This window comes from Schistocerca serialis, chromosome 2 (assembly GCF_023864345.2).
Source record: "Schistocerca serialis cubense isolate TAMUIC-IGC-003099 chromosome 2, iqSchSeri2.2, whole genome shotgun sequence".
In the NCBI taxonomy this organism is placed as follows: domain Eukaryota; kingdom Metazoa; phylum Arthropoda; class Insecta; order Orthoptera; family Acrididae; genus Schistocerca; species Schistocerca serialis.
The window spans coordinates 300,053,444-300,070,178 of record NC_064639.1 but is presented as its reverse complement, the minus strand read 5'-3'; the positions used below and the strand labels follow the sequence as shown (position 1 = coordinate 300,070,178).

General features: G+C 40.1%; 1 protein-coding gene across 1 annotated transcript in view; it reads right to left on the bottom strand.

The window, feature by feature from the left end:
- LOC126457071 (ubiquinol-cytochrome-c reductase complex assembly factor 1) overlaps window positions 1–16,735 on the bottom strand; it is a 153,652-nt gene that overhangs the window by 136,006 nt on the left and 911 nt on the right. The gene's annotated exons all lie outside the window — the stretch shown is intronic.

The following is a 16,735-nucleotide window of genomic DNA, read 5'->3' as shown; positions in this document are numbered from 1 at the left end:
GTAAAGTCTCAAGGAGGAGGCTTCCCGTACGGACGGAAGTGTCCCTGATGATAACAGGTCGAGATGACAGGAGACGTGGGGGTCGAATCTGCTGGGGCCCCATGCACCAATCTGCACGTTGCGGCAAGTCCGGTTGTTATAACAGGAGACATGGGCGATGTGTCCCCGTCCGTAGGAGAAGGAGGCGAGTAGAGTTGCTCCGACAGATGATAGTCATCTGGTTCCTGCATGGGCACGTCTCCTGGTGGCGTCAGTTCTTGTGCTGGCACCGATATGATGGTGAGAGGACTGCGTTGTGAGTAATGAGAGATTCCAGTATCCCGAGTGTCACGTAGAGCCGAAGGTGGTGTAACGGCATCTGGAACAGGCGTTGCCGGCACACAAGGCAGAAGTTGGTCTGAATGACACACTGCAACACCCGTGTCCATCTGGATTTCTTACAGGCGTCGGCCACGGTGTCGTAAGATGCGGCCGGACTCTATTTTGGCCGCCTGCCGTATCCCCGTACCCATACAAGGCCGTTGGCGGTGAACTGGCCAAGCGAAGGCACCTGCAGCCGTGAGGTGAAAGGCTGCATAAGATGAAGTAGTGTGCGGGGCCGTTGGCTATGTAAGAGCTCAGCTGGGCTGTGGTCACCCATGGAGGTGAAACGGTAAGAAGTCAGAAATTGGAGAAGCGCATCATCAGCAAAAGAAGTCAGGAGTTTCCTCATCTGAGCCTTAAACGTGCGGACCAGTCGTTCAGTCTCACCGTTTGACTGTAGATGGAACGGAGGGGCCATGACATGCACGACGCCATGATGGGCACAAAAATCCGCAAAATCTGAAGAGGCAGATGGCGGACCATTATCAGTAACAAGAGTAGAGGGAAGGCCTTCCAAAGAGAAAATGCGAGCGAGAGCATTGGTGGTTGCCGAGGTGGTAAGCGACGTGCAATGGACAATGAAAGGAAACCTAGAGTAGGCGTCAATAACGAGAAGCCAATAAGTATCTAAAAAAGATCCCCGGTGATGGGGAACCCGTCCACAACCCGCCGCTCGGCAAAATACAGGTGGAAACACAAAAGTTTGTCCCAATAGAATGCCCGATCAGGACCCATGGGAAGGCGAGACAGTGCATCAGCATTCCCATGTTGAGCCATCGGCCGGAAATGAATCTCATAATTGAAATGGGACAAGTAAAGAGCCCAACGCTGGAGGCGGTGTGCAGCCTTGACGGGAAGTGACGTTGATGGATGAAACAAGGAAACAAGTGGTTTGTGATCCGTAACAAGATGAAATTTGGATCCATAGAGAAAAAACACCAAACTCGTGAAGTACATAAATAATGGCCAAAGCTTCTTTTTCAATTTGAGGATACTTTTGTTGGGCATCCGTGAGCGTTTTGGAGGCATAAGCAATGGGTTGTTCAGAACCGCCAGAAAAACAGTGCGAAAGGACTGCACCAACCCCGTATTGAGAGGAGTCCGTGGCAAGAACAAGATGTTGGCCAGGTCGATAAGTAGCCAGGCACGGGGCCTGTTTCAGCATAGTCTTCAATTTCTAGAAAGCCGCATTGCATGACGCGGACCAGTGAAAAGGCACGTTTTTATGCAATGGCTGAGCCACCGAAGCAGCAGACAGTAAAAACTTGTGATAGTATGCTATTTTCCCCAAGAACGCCTGCAGTTCCTTAACAGATGTAGGGTGAGGAAGGGCATCGATCGCAGCGACAGTTTGCTGAAGCGGACGAATACTATCCCGAGAGAGTTGAAACCCTAAGTACATGATAGATGCCTGAAAAAAATTTTGATTTCTGAAGATTACACTTAAGACCGCAGTCTGTAAGACATGAAAAAGTGTGCGGAGATTTTGAAGATGTTCGTCAGTGGTGGAGCCAGTGACAACAATGTCGTCCTGGTAATTTATACACCCAGGGACGGTGAGCAATAATTGTTCCAAGAATCACTGAAAGAAAGTAGGGGCGCTGGCAATCCCGAATGGCAATCGTTGGTATTGATAGAGGCCGAAAGGCGTGTTAAGGACCAGAAACTGCCGGGAAGCAGCGTCGAGAGGAAGTTGATGATAAGCTCTGACAGGTCAAGTTTAGAAAAATACTGGCCACCAGCAAGTTTAGTGAGCAATTCTTCAGATCGAGGCATAGGGTAAGTGTCGATAAGGCACTGAGGACTTACAGTGGCTTTGAAATCGCCACAGAGACGAATATCACCATTTGGCTTAGCAACGACAACGACAGGAGAGGACCACTCACTGGAAGTGACAGGAAGCAAGACCCCTGAAACAGTGAGACAATCCAGCTCCCGTTTGACCTGATCACAAAGGTCCACAGGAATGGACCGAGCCCAAAAAAACTTAGGCCGAGCAGTGGGCTTGAGCGTGATATGAGCTTCAAAGTCGTTTGCACGGCCTAACCCAGGAGAAAAAAGGGACAAAAATGTCGTTGACAAGGAATCCAATTGAGCATAAGGAATAGCATCAGAGACGATATTGACAGAGTCATCTATGGAGAACCCAAAAACGCGAAAGGCATCGAAACCAAAACGATTCTCCGCGTTACTATGGTCGACCACAAATATGAGAACAGTGCGAACGACAGATTTCTAAGATACCTCAGCATCAAATTGTCCCAAGAGAGAAATCTTCTGTTTATTGTAAGTCCATAATTGCCTAGTGACAGGTGACAGGACTGGAGAACCCAACTGAAGATACGTCTGAGAGTTGTTGATAGTGGCAGCAGAACCGGTATCCACCTGCATTCGAACATCTCGACCAAGTATTTGGACAGTGTGGAATAACTTCCCTGAAAGGGAAGATGTACAACTGACAGACAACACAGAATCAGAATCAGCGTCATGTTCATGATCATCATGTATGCAGTCAGATTTGCAAACGGACGACACATGACTTTTTTTTTTTGCATTTGTGACACACAGCCCAACGTTGTGGACAATGTTCTCGTGAATCTTTCATAAAATACCGCGGACATGAAGGAAGGTGCCGTGGGTTTTGCTGAAGTTCCTTAGAGTTTTGTTTACAGTTAGGCCGAGGCTGCGCTTGGGAGCGTACTGCGGCCACGTCGGCCGGCAGGGACACGCCACATGCTTCGTCAACATCGCACAGAGGTTGTATTTCCCCGACATTGCCCCATGCCTCTATTTGCGCTCCAGCGGCGTGAGAAATTTCAAAAGACTGAGCGATGGATAGGACTTCACCTAGAGTCGGATTTGCCAACTGAAGGGCACGTTGCCTAACTTCTTTGTCGGGTGCCGATTGAATAATAGCATCCCGTACCATGGAATCGGCGTAGGATTCTTTGTGAACTTCAGTAACAAATTGACACTTTCTACTGAGGCCGTGAAGTCCAGCAGTCCAAGCGAGATAGGTTGATTCGGTTGTTTTTGACAACAATAAAAGGCAACACGAGAGGCTACCACATGCGTTTGCTTTTGAAAATGGACAGACAGAAGTGAGCACATTTCAGCAAAGGACAAAGACGCAGGATCTTTCAAAGAAGCCAATTGCGACAACAACCGATACATTTGAGGTGAAATCCATGAAAGGAACAGAGACTTACATGTTTGTTCATCCACAACATGAAATGCCAAGAAGTGCTGTCAAAGACATTTTTCGTAATCAGACCAGTCTTCAGCCATCTCACTGTAAGGAGGAAAAGTTGGTAGAGACGACGAGAGACGGCATTTGATGCCGCGACAAAAATCACGAATCGCATTTGTGAGAAGCGTTTGCTGTTCTATGAGACCTTGCAATAGTAGCTGTACAGTAGCCATGGAAACATGTGGGTCAACAATGGAAAAGAAAAATCACTACCTCATCGCCAATTGTAATAACTTCAAGTTGAACAAATATATTTCAAGGAAGACGCAATACATGAAAGTCACAGATCAAGTAAACAGAATAAGATGTGTATACACTTTAACAGTCAAATCATAACTGAGTCCAAGTCTAGCAGCCACTGGCTGGCTGGCCGCTTAGGTGGCGCTGCTGCTGCATGGCTGGCAGACAGCGCCACATGTAGAGGACGCGCATAACTGCGCGGCGGCACTTTGAAAGATCGGCGAGTCACAACAAAAACAATAAAGCAAATGGATGTGGCTGGCTGACTGCAAGGATAAAAAGGGAGGTGCTAGCCACTCTGCAACACACTAAAACCTCCAGCCTAAAAGTTTAGGTCAGAGTCCAGTCGTATCACCAAACTTTAAAACCTTAGTCACACTTATCGCATCATCAGCTAAAATAGATCCCCACCAAGATTTGGTCCTGCCCTTACATCATAGTATAAAAGGCACTCTGTTAAAACATGGTGTAAAGAGATTTACACTTAACAAGCACGACAAAACAGGGGATCCTCTCTTACCACAGTAAAAAGCCATGTGTCAGAAGGCAGTGCCCAATTCTAAGACATGTGAGAGTCATCTCATCCCACCTGAGTAACTCGCAGTGGCTGGGTTGTTGACTTCGCCAAACACACCTTATTGGCCATCACTGCCAGTCATTCCTCATCCCACAAGTGCATGCACTTCCTGTGTAGTGCAGAAATAACAGCCTGCAAGGGAATAGGACCATGTGCCACATCCTGTTCTCTGCAGGCCTCCTTTGCAGCGTGATCGGCCTGTTGATTTCCCCACATCCCTACATGACCTGGCACCCAACTGAATGATACCTGCATACCCCACCATTGAAGCAAGAATAGCTGGCCATATACCAGCTCAGCACAACTTCTCAGCTGGGTACAAGGTCTGAAAAGATTGTAAGGCAATAAGAGAATAGGAGCAGATGAGAAACCGTTTGCCCTGAACACAATCCATCTGCGCCAGTGCCTTCAGGGTCATGTGGAACTCTACTGCGAAGCGGATATACTAATCAGGAGGCTAATTCTAGTGACATGACATGACAGAGCACCCAAGAGAATTCCCTTGTCTGGAGCCATGAGTGTAAACTACTATGAAACTGTGACACATATCTAAAATGTTGAAGAACAGAGATTGGAAGGTAAAATCTGGCATACTACCTTTCTTAAAATTAGTCCCATCTAAAACAAGTCTGGGTCTCTGGATGAGCCAAGGTTGAAATCAGCTCCAACCTTGACGTAAAACTAAGATCGGCCATACCCATCTCAAAAAGGCAACCCTGTGCGCGAATCCCATAGGGCCTCGTTGCTCGTTCCAAAAAAGCCGTGCCAGTGGAATCTGAGCTACAGTATGGTACACAGATGGATACGGTGTGGACAGTATTTTGTATGTGTGGCACATGATAAGTAGCTGTCACCCGATGTGAAGTGGTGGTTCACATGCCTCTGCACAGAGGCTTGTTCTGAATGCCCCAGTGGCCAACCAAATCTCTTCAAGATGCACCATTTCCAAAATATTTAAATTACAGGGTCTCTCAGACCCATACATCATGCACCCATAATGGAGCTGAGATCACACAAATGCCCTGCAAAACTAGAGCAGACAAGTCCTGTCTGCTCCCCATGTTCTGTGGCTAAGACATTTTAAAATACTTAGATCCTTATGAGACCTTTTTTAGGGTCCTTAAAATGTGGTAACCGTGTAAGCTGAGTCAAATATGAGACCCAAAAACCTCACCGTGTCTTTAAAATTAACAACTGTGTCCCTCATCCTTAAGTCAGGAATGTTTAAAATGGAACCAGAATCGTTAAAAAGAACACACAAAGATTCTAAAAGAAGCTAACAAGTTTTCTTTCTTTCATGTGCATGCCTGTCAATGATTCATTGATTCAACGCTTCTGCTTTTCTTCTTTTATTTGCATGCCTGTCAATGAATCAATGCTCCTGCTTTTTGTGAATCGTCTCCTTGACTCCAAAATATGTTCAAAACCATTATTTATTTAAAAAATATGACACAAAAATTCAAGCCTCTTCACAGAATTGGGTATGTAAGTGAGATACAATGCATGTTTCATCGATTACATTCACATTCCAAGAACTAATGAGCATTTGTTTCACAAAGTCAAACAACTTGCAGACAACACTGTCCAGATCTAGTCAGTATTTTTCGCAATTTGTTTGACCATATATAATAAACATGCACTACTTCACACAAATTAGTATACTGACTACCAAGAGGCCACCACCAGCCAATAAAGAACCTTATGCCTGATGTGTACTCACAGGTGGCCACAGTAGAGTTTCACACCTGACAGCCAGCATGATGGTGAAACATGCATCACTATGCATGCAGCAATCAACATCTTAATGAAATTAACCATTGCCTACACTAAGGAAGGTAACAACTGTTCAGCTGAAAACAAGAGACTAAATCCTTCAACAGGAACTCTGAAATAAATTTTAAAAATTGCAGTACATGTTTCTCATCTTTTGTCACACTTTCTATTGTATTTTAGTATCATTAAATGGATGAGAAGCTGCTTCATCAAGATATCAGGAAGCCTTGAGGAAATTTTCTCATTATAGAAAAGAACTATTCTTCTTGACACAAAGTGGTATAAGGACACACAGTAAGCCCCTAATTAAAAAGTTGTGTGCACTTACAGTACCCTTAGAGAAAAAAAACTTTAAGGACTTCACAAAGAGATTCAATTCCTTTGACGGACACTCTTGAATGGGCAAGAGCAGAGGACTGGAAGGCATTACACAAGAACTGACAGTACAAATTCTGACAGAACCAAAGGAAAGAGTAAGCTTCATAGAAGCAATATTAGAAGAGTTTGAAATCACGAGCAGTGTCAAACAGGGTGATGGATTGTCACCAGTTTGGACAATATAATGCTGACCAAAGTGATCAGATAGTGCAGAACACCAAATGAGAACATAGCAATAACAAGATGCAAATGGGGGACAGAAAGATCAATAGAGCCCAAGTCGACTGCCCAGTCTAGACTTCTCCACAGCTGTCCCATGGGGTAAGGGCACACGCACTAGCACGTCATGCTCCCGTGGGCAGGAGCAGGTAGTATAGGCTACCCACCAGATGGCTGTAATGCACATGTTCTGTGCATGTCAACCTGTTTGGCCACCTCTGTTCATGGGTGTTGGCCAGTGGAAAATGGCTGCTTACACTACGGACCGGCTGCGTGCCTGAGTATCAGCCTTTTGTCCCCTCCTGGCCACTCGTGCTCTTGTCCACCCAGACGCTCCTGGGTGGGCACGTGAACTGGAACAACCTAAGCCTTTGCAGATGACACAGCAATAGTAAGTGAGTGAAAATAACAAGCAAAGAAACAACTTAAGCATGATAGCTAAAAGTATTGGACTGAGGATTGTCTACAATAAGACAATGACTCTGAATGCCCTGTGGAAAACATCAGAAAGTGCCCTGCAAAAGGTGCACAAATTTAAATAGCTTGGAGTATATATCACAAGATGAAACAGAAACAATCAAAGAATAACAGAAAGGGTCAGAAAATGAGGTCATGCAAGCAGCATGAAGCAGGTTGTTTATGAGTTGCTCAACTGTATGCATCAGAATCAGAGGAACAACAAACTGTAATGGTCAAAGTGGAACATTTACGAACTACTCAAAGTGTGCATTGGGATCTGAAGAGCAACAAACAGTAGAGTCAAAGCAGAACATATATGAGCTATTCAATCTCAAAGCTGTGCATGCCAACTTGAATCTTTGTGCATTCCAGTACAATGCCAATTATGACTACAATCCTCATCCATGTGTAAGCATTAGCAAAATGGTAAGGTGTGTGGGCATTGTTGTGTGCAAAAGTTTAACAATGAAACACCAGGAATGTGCTGTGCAAATGGCAAATGTTAAGACTTCTGACTGTTTCTACTACCTGAACCTCTGCTTTCAGGCAAATAAACCAATTCGTAGTACCTTTAACAAAACATTCGTACATATGATTCAGCATTTCAAGTGACATTTTTCTGAGCTGAAGTATTTAAAGAGCAATATATGCCAACTTTCAAAATTAAAGGGCAAATATTTCATCACACAGGATTACTTCTGTCAGTTTCTGATGCTGAACATAATTTTTTACAAATCTACTTCATGGGCAACAACAATCAACAACACAATGTCCTGATAAAATTGTTCAAAATATCAATTGATAACTTGCCAGTGAATAGCGAAGCAATTCATGAAAGAGATGATGAAACACTGGTCTGACATAATGCACCTACAGTCAATGGAGTAGCAACTGTTATAGATGGAAAATAATGTGATATGCGTGATATAATTCTTCAGCAATGAAATAACACAACAGTACATATTGCTGAAACATACTGATCTTACAATGCATTATAGTATTCCACAATTTTTTGGGAGGCGGAGGGCAGATATCACGTAAATACTATGCAAAAAATTCAGCTACAGGTAATCATATTTATTTTCATTTTCACACATTCTATAGCAAAAAAATCATCCTTCATACATTTGTAAATAAGATTTATATTTATCTTATCAATTCTTTCATTTTATTTTTTCTTACAGGTGAACAACTCTTAAACTGTTTCACCAACATGTACTGGACATGTTATGTGGAAATTGAATATAAACTCTCCTTTTCATTCAAATCAGTTGTTGCACTCTGAGAAGTACATTCATTTACGATACGTTACTATGAATGATGGAAACACCAACAACATTAGCAAAAGGGTCATACTTTCGGCAACGTTCACTGGCAGTCTGCAACACATGCATGAATAGGCACAAACCAACATTATATAGACTTCCAGGCCATTTTATCACATTTGCATTGTCTGGACAAGTTCCAACTAATTTGGGTCTGCCTAAATTTTCAAACAAAAATTCATGAGACTAATGGGTTTAATTGTGAACCATCACACTGATCATGAAAAGAGACCGTGTGTATTTTCCATTGAATCACAAGAAAGTGGCCTCCCTTATGCATACATTCTTATAAAACAAAAATATACTCAGCTCAAATTGAAGTCATTTGTGCAGAAATACCAGATCCTGACTATTACTATTTGATACTATCACCAAAAATATTGTTCATGGACCATGTGGTGCTATGAACCCACAATCACCATGCATGGAAGATGACAAAACCATGAAAATTTAGCACAGAAAATTTACTCATAAAAATCACTCTGGTGATAATGGCTATCCTCAACACAGATGATGTAAAGGAGATGATGGAGGTTGCATAACAACAAGCAGAGTGAGAAACGTCAATACTGAATTTGGCAACACATGGACTGTCACATATTCACTTTTGTTATTGAAAACACTTTAAGCACATATCAATGTGGAATACTGCAATTCTCTCAAATCAATAAAGTACATAGGCAAATGCATCAGCAAAAGCACTCCTGTGGCAGTATTCTGTGTTGATAGTCCCAATGCATGCACAAATGAACTTATTCAGTTTCAAATAGATTAATGTACCAGCAGCAATGAAGCTGCATGGCACATTTCGAGTTTCCCAATTCACGGTCAGCATCCCAATGTTCATTCATTTTAATGTTTACCTTGAAAATCTATTTCACAGACAGGACAGCATGAATGTTGCTGTTGCACCAGCACACTCAATACTGACAGAATTTTTTGCTCCGTGTGAAAATAAATATATTTTCCAAAACATTACTGCATGCAGAAACACCAACATACATGGAATGCCACATTGAAAAAATTCCTCCAACGACATAAATAAGGTACACGAGTTAAGTTGTCCAAATATGCATGTCTGATGACACATTTAGACACTACATTCAAATAATGCCAAATGCTAGTGTTTGAAAATGTTGCTGATAAATATCAAAGGTCCAACTTCATTTGCAAAGAAGGGCCAACCGTGTAGAATGCCAGATGCATGGAGAAGCTTGTCAAGAACTTCATTTACTCAAAAATGACTAATATTTGGAAATTACATTGATGGATATCTCTTTCAACAGTCACCCACAACAAATATGAACATTATTCGCTGCTGTTCCTACCATATGTTTGCCATCCAGCTGTAACAATCTGTGGGGAAAAAATTCAGAAAGGACTTGAGCAACAACATTTTGTATGGTAATCTTACCAATAATACCACTCCATTTTTGGACAACATTTTCAATGAAGTTCTGGCCTACACTATCAACAGAGGAAGGCACAACTAATTTTAGAGAGATTGAGAGAATCATGTCCTCTGTTAAGGAAGTATTTTCCAAAGCTCCTACCCACATTCAGTCCTTTAAGAAAGCAGATCCAAACAAGCTCCTCCCACATGAACCCATCTTACACATTGGTGCACCTGGCTCTTGGTAGCTTTATATTACACTAAGCACTACCAAAGAGTCAAAGAGGTGATACAAACATTCAACTCAGCTTTCATTGCAAGAACTGAGGGAGCTGCTACAAATAACAAGAATGTTGCGTCTTTGGTATTTTTAAGAGCTCCCTTCCAATATCTACCTGTTGCAGTTTAATGAAGAGAGTCTACATCTCTGCACCAAAATACACTGTACACATGATCTTCAAGGGGCAGGTGTATTTGATGGAAATATATGGTTCTGTGGGTACAACACATGTCACTAAATTTGGGAATATTCTTCCGAGAAATTACAGTTATGAAGAAAGCGTCCACCATTAGTCGGAGGGAGAAGTTCAAAAGTTGATTGTATTAGGGGCCATGAGTAACTTTGTCAATAAAATAAGCACATTCACCTCTCCTCCTCAGCCTTCAAAAAGTACTGAGGGGGAAGAGATTTATATTTACCAAGCAGCAACTTTAAAAGAAGAAAGGAAGGTTAGGTTTAATGTCCCATCAACAAGATCATGAGTGACGTAGCACAGGCTTGGATTAGGGAAAGACGGGGAAGAAATTGGCCATGCCCTGTGAAAGGAACCATCCTGGCATCTGCTTCAAAAGATTTAGGGAAATCGTGGAAAACTTAAATAGGAATGGCTGGATGCAGGTTTGAACTGTCATCCTCCCGAATGCTTGTCCAGTATGCTAAACACTGTGACACCCCACTCGGGGGGAAAAAAGTACTGAGACACAAAAGAAAAAGTTTCACTTTGCAATATTTAGAAAAGTAGTTAATTGTGTACTGCAATAGAAACTGTAATATAAAACTTAAATACTTCTAGTGTTGGCAGGCCAAGGGTTGTGATCATATACAGATACAAATCTCAAGTGCTTATTTTTATGTGAGCAACACATGAAAAGAAATTTTTACTAGCTACTGGATTTTTCACTAAAATATTATAAAAAGAGAAAATAATTGTGGCATAGATAAATATCTCAACTGCTTATGCATGTTTTCAAGTGGCACTCTAAGGAATAGTTAGTTGATTGTTTTCCATTAAGAACTAGAATAACTGTGTCAAAACCACAATAAAATTTTCTATGCCATTATTAGTGTTCATTATATTTTACATTAAAATTCTCCTAAAGAGGAATATTCCAAGACAGTAAGGGGCTACATTCATTTTATAAAAACCTAAAAATCAGGGCCCTATTTACAAGTCATTGCTAACATGCATAAGGAGATGGGGGAAGCAAACGGCTTTTCGAGCAGAGCCAAAAACATGTCCACGTGAGTGAAAGCTTGTTAGCCTACATCAACACTATGCCCTCATTAATTGATGAGCATATTTTTAATCTGATAACATGTCCACTATTTTTACTGTGTGTTGGTGTTTGTGTTTTATATTTTTCAAAAATGTAATGTAAGACATTTTCATGTTCGTGTTTACACTTCTCATGTATAATCTCAGTTAGCTGCAAAGATCTACAAATGCATGGCTTTACTTATAATTTTCATTCTAAATAAAATAGTACCGAGTGAGGTACTGCAATGTTAAAACACTGAACTTGCATTCAGAAGGAACAGGGTTCAAAGCCCTGTCCTGGCATCCAGACTCGGTTTCCTATGGTCTCCCCAAGTTGCTAAATGAATGCTGTGGTGGTTCCATTGAGAAGGCCAGTGACGACATCCTGCCTCATTCTTGACTAATCCATTCCCAAGTTTGTATGATAAGTATTAAAGGATTGCAAATAATATTACAAGTTCATATTTGTATCTGTTATATGTGTGCAAGTATTTTTGATGTGAAGCTAATGTTTGATGTATTTGTTCCTTGTATTAAAGATCTGGAGGAGAAAAAAAAAAATTGAAGTTGTTCTGTTGTTGATCTTACGTTAAGTTCTGGCACTTTAATAAATCTTTGCACAATCCTTTAGAGGTTGGATGTATATATTTTTATCCTAACATGGTAGCAGATGAGCGTGGTTGAGATTAGCACTGATTTGATATATAATTGAGATGTGTTTAATAGTGTCCGAATTGACTACTTCAAGCAGACACCTTGTGACGCGATCACCTTTTTTGCAGACAGTTTACGAAATTATTCAATGTGTTTGTAAGCGTAAACAGAAAATAAGGGCAAAACATCATGACTGAAGAAAAACAACAGGTTGAAAAATTAAATGGCGAAGAAAATTGGGTTACCTGGCGTACTCTCATGGAGGCTGTCTTGGAATGTGATGCTGTTTACAATGTTGTATGCAGATCTTTTATGAAACCGGAAACAAATGTTTAAGATTATGTAACAAAATTAAGTGCTTGGATGAAAGCAAATCCAAAAGCGAAGAAACGTCTTGTTTTGTCACAAGAAACAAAATCGGTACTTCGAGTAGCTACACGTGAAACTGCAAAAGATGTTTGGGATAAATTACACCAGATTTGTGATATCCAGTCTGCCAAAAATATCGACTTCTTGTGATATAAGTTTCACAATATCGAATGGGAATTGTCAGGCACTATGCAAGGTCATTTAACAAAATTTGACGAAGTACAAATAAAGATGTCTATGCTAAATAAACCAATAGAGGAAGCTTATTTTTGTGCACATTTTTAACTTAACGTAAGATCAACAGGAGAACAACTATATTAAAACTTTGCAGATCTCTAATACAAAGAACAAATACATCATCAAACATTAACTTTGCATCCAGGATACTTGCACATAAATAACAGAAACAAATATGAACTTGTAATATTATTTACAATCCTTTAAAACACTCCCACAAGTTCATATTTTATCACCAAATCAGTCTTTATTTTCATTACTTACTTCCATCCCAATCTAAGTTTTCATTCTTGATAGCTTTTTTGCTGATAAGCCCTTAGTAAGAATAGCAGCTGCCTGATCTTGTGTTGAAACATACTCGACATTGATCTTCTTCTCATTGACTAACTGTCGTACATACTGATAGCGTGTTTCAATATGCTTAGAGCATTCACAGAATCCTGCGCCTTTGATGTATTTAATAGCGCTTTGATTGTCAATGCGTAAAGTAGGAATTGAACTCTTTTTAACAATGTCAATTTCTTTCAAAAAATATCAAGCCATACTAAAGATTTACTTGCCTCATTGGCAGCAACAAATTCAGCATCCATTGATGATTGTGCAACATAATTCTGCAGTTTACTTTTCCACATTCCTGGTCCACCACAAAACTTCATTAAAACTCCACTTGTTGGACGTCTAGTCAATTTTTCACTTGAATAATCAGCATCGCCATAACCTTCTATAGCAGAATTGTTCGTTTTCCTAAACTGAATTCCATCATTTATTGTACCCTTCAAAGAGCGAAGAATTCGTTTAATTAATTTTAGGTGTGCTTCGGTAGGTGAATTTTGTGCTCTTGAAGCAACATTTAGAGCATAAGCTAGATCTGAACGTGTCCCCAATGTTAAATATGTGAGACTGCCTATAATTTCTCGGTAAGTGTCGGTATCAGTAGCTGGTGGTGAATCACCTGGTGTCCATCCAGGCTCGATGGTAAAGATATTGGCTTTGCATCAGTTATATAACACCTGGATAACACATTTTTTCACATACACAGTCTGATTAATCTTCATACAACCATTAAATCTTTGGACTTGCAAGCCAACATAACAATCCACTTCACCTACTACCATATCAAACTCTTCATGTAATTGTTTTGTGTGATTACGAACTGTTTCACCAGGTCCCATTATCAATCCATTATTCACATGAAATAAAACAAATTTTCTTTAAAATACATACAAGGATCAGCACTACTCTCCCGCAAATTTGATTTCTTAAGGTATAACTTTAAACACTAATACGAACATTTTGCTGCTTGCTTCAGTCAATACAAGTGTTGAAGCAATCTGCAAACACGGCCTGTAGCATCATCATAACCTTGTGGCTGTTGCATGTAAATTTCTTCCTCCAGTTTACCATTCAAGAATATTGTTTTAATGTCAAATTGTTTGATGTTCCAATTTCTTTGAACAGCAACACACAAGAGGGCTCTCAGAGTTTCAAACCTAACCACAGGACTGAAAGTTTCAGAAAAATCAAGCCCTGGCCTTTGGCTAAACCCTTTTGCAACTAGCCCTGCTTTGTACCATACAACGTCATCATTATTATCCAATTTAATTGCAAACACCCATCGATTTCCAATAGCCTTCCTTCCAGCCAGTAAATCAACTAATTTCCAAGTACTAACCTTCTGATGTGAGTCCATTTCTTCATCAATTGCAGCTTTCCAATTTTCTACACCTGAGGATTTCACTGCTCCATCATAGTTCAGTGGAACTTCTCTCAGCGTCATCATTATCATCATCTTGGGTCACTCAGGTTCATCTAGGTAACGTATCGGCCTTCTAATTGTTCGTCTGTCCCTCAAAACTCTATGATCATCTGCATTTTCAGTTGCTTCTACATGATCTTGATGATCCAGTCATGTAATATTTTCTTTTGATATTTCATCATCATTAGAATCAGATATTTCCGTATCATTCATAAACAATATGTCAACTAATTTAGTAACATCATTCTTCAATGATTGCTTCAATATTTCAACCTTGAATTTTACGTCTCAGCTAACAATAACTGAATGCTTATCTGGAAGGTATACACGAGAGCCACAGTCATCATAACCAACTATATAACCTTTCAAAGATTTGGCATCAAACTTTCTCCATTTCTGTGCTGGAATCCAGACAAAACATTCTGTCCCAAATACTTTTAGGTGATTAAACTGACTCTTCCTTCTCAAAAATAATATTATTGGTGTCTTTCCTTTAACCTTCGTTGGCCCAGTTCGGTTCAGAGTATGAGTAGCTGCAAGTACAGCTTCTCCCCACAAAGCGCTTTGAATATGCTTTGCTGACTGAAGCCATGAATGTACCATTTCGCAGATAATTCTGTTTTGACACTCAGCAACTCCATTTTGCTGTGGTGTATATGGCACAGTCAAAGAATGTTTCAATCAAATTGACTCGTCATATCATCTCATCATTATTGTCAAACTCCTTGCCACCACCAGTCTGCACTTCTTTAGTGGTACATTTGATGCAAAGTTAATGTTTGATGTATCTGTTCTTTGTATTAATGATCTGTGAAGTTTTAAAAATATACAATTTTTCTGTTGTTGATCTTTGCACAATCATTTAGAAGTTGTGTGTGTGTGTGTGTGTGTGTGTGTGTGTGTGTGTGTGTAACAATAAGCTATATTTGTAATGGTACCTGACATGTCCTATGCTGTTGTGATGAATAGTCAAAGAACAAATAATGTAAATGTAACATCTGTGATTTTCTTTAGTCTAAATCATTCTGGTCTGGCTGCTCTGTTCCCATTTAGACTATCACCCATAGTAATCTAATTTTATTATCAAAAATTTTGGTGGAAAATTAAAGGCTGTCAATGTACTTCCCTTAATATGGAAACATTTTGACATTCAAAAATGCATCCAAACTATTTCATATAATTATCTTTTCTTGTTGCATTTATTATCACAGTTTCTCTGCTGCTTCTTAGGAACCACATTTGTCAGTGGGAAATAGCAGTTAAACATGGAAAAAGAGAAACACACACACACACACACACACACACACACACACACTCTCTCTCTCTCTCTCTCTCTCTCTCTCTCTCTCTCTCTCTCTCTCTTTCTAGTGGGAATCTAAATTTGAGTTTCTAAAAGTAGTATAGAATTAATGGTTAACTTAGTTTTCTGCATCTTATGTGATTCATAGCAATGACTACTTGCTATGATGTGGTTTCACAATAAAGTTAAAAGACATTGTCAAGCAGAAATTATTTCAGTTTGTTTTAAGGTTCATTACCTGCCACCACTTTCTTAACTTACAAGGGGGATGGGGTTACTCAAATATTTTTGTAGCTGCATACTTTGATCCTTTTGTGCAACAGTAAAGCTACTTTTGCTCCTAGTGGTGTATTTATGCATGCTGTTACAGTTTTCAGATTATGCCTGACTGTTCACAACAAACTTCATGGAGAACATCTATATAATTAGTTATCTGTTAGTATGTCTAATTTATTTAAAAAGGTGTCATTAATAAGTTAGAGGATGACACACAATGGTATCCTTACAGAACTTTTCTGCACTATGAAGACTGTGTGCCTGTATGTGAAAATGCTCAGAAAATTAATATACAGAAAGCAATGTTATGCAATAAACTAAAATGAAACTAGTCCAACAAGTGAAACCTTGTTTTTCTGGAACACAAGGAAAAACATTACGTTTAAGAGAATTAATACGAATAATTTCAGGGCTTCAAAAAAAAAAATACAATAACAAATACATATTATAATTAACCGATGCTGCTTCAGTGTGCGGAAAAAAAAGGGTCCCATCTCTGTGACGTCTGAGGAAAGAAAAAAAAATGCTTCTATTTGTTCATAGCTATCATGTGGACAGAAAGACACTATAAATGTGTGGGTTTGTATTTAATATACTGTAATGAAACATACAATTTTTCTGTTGATGG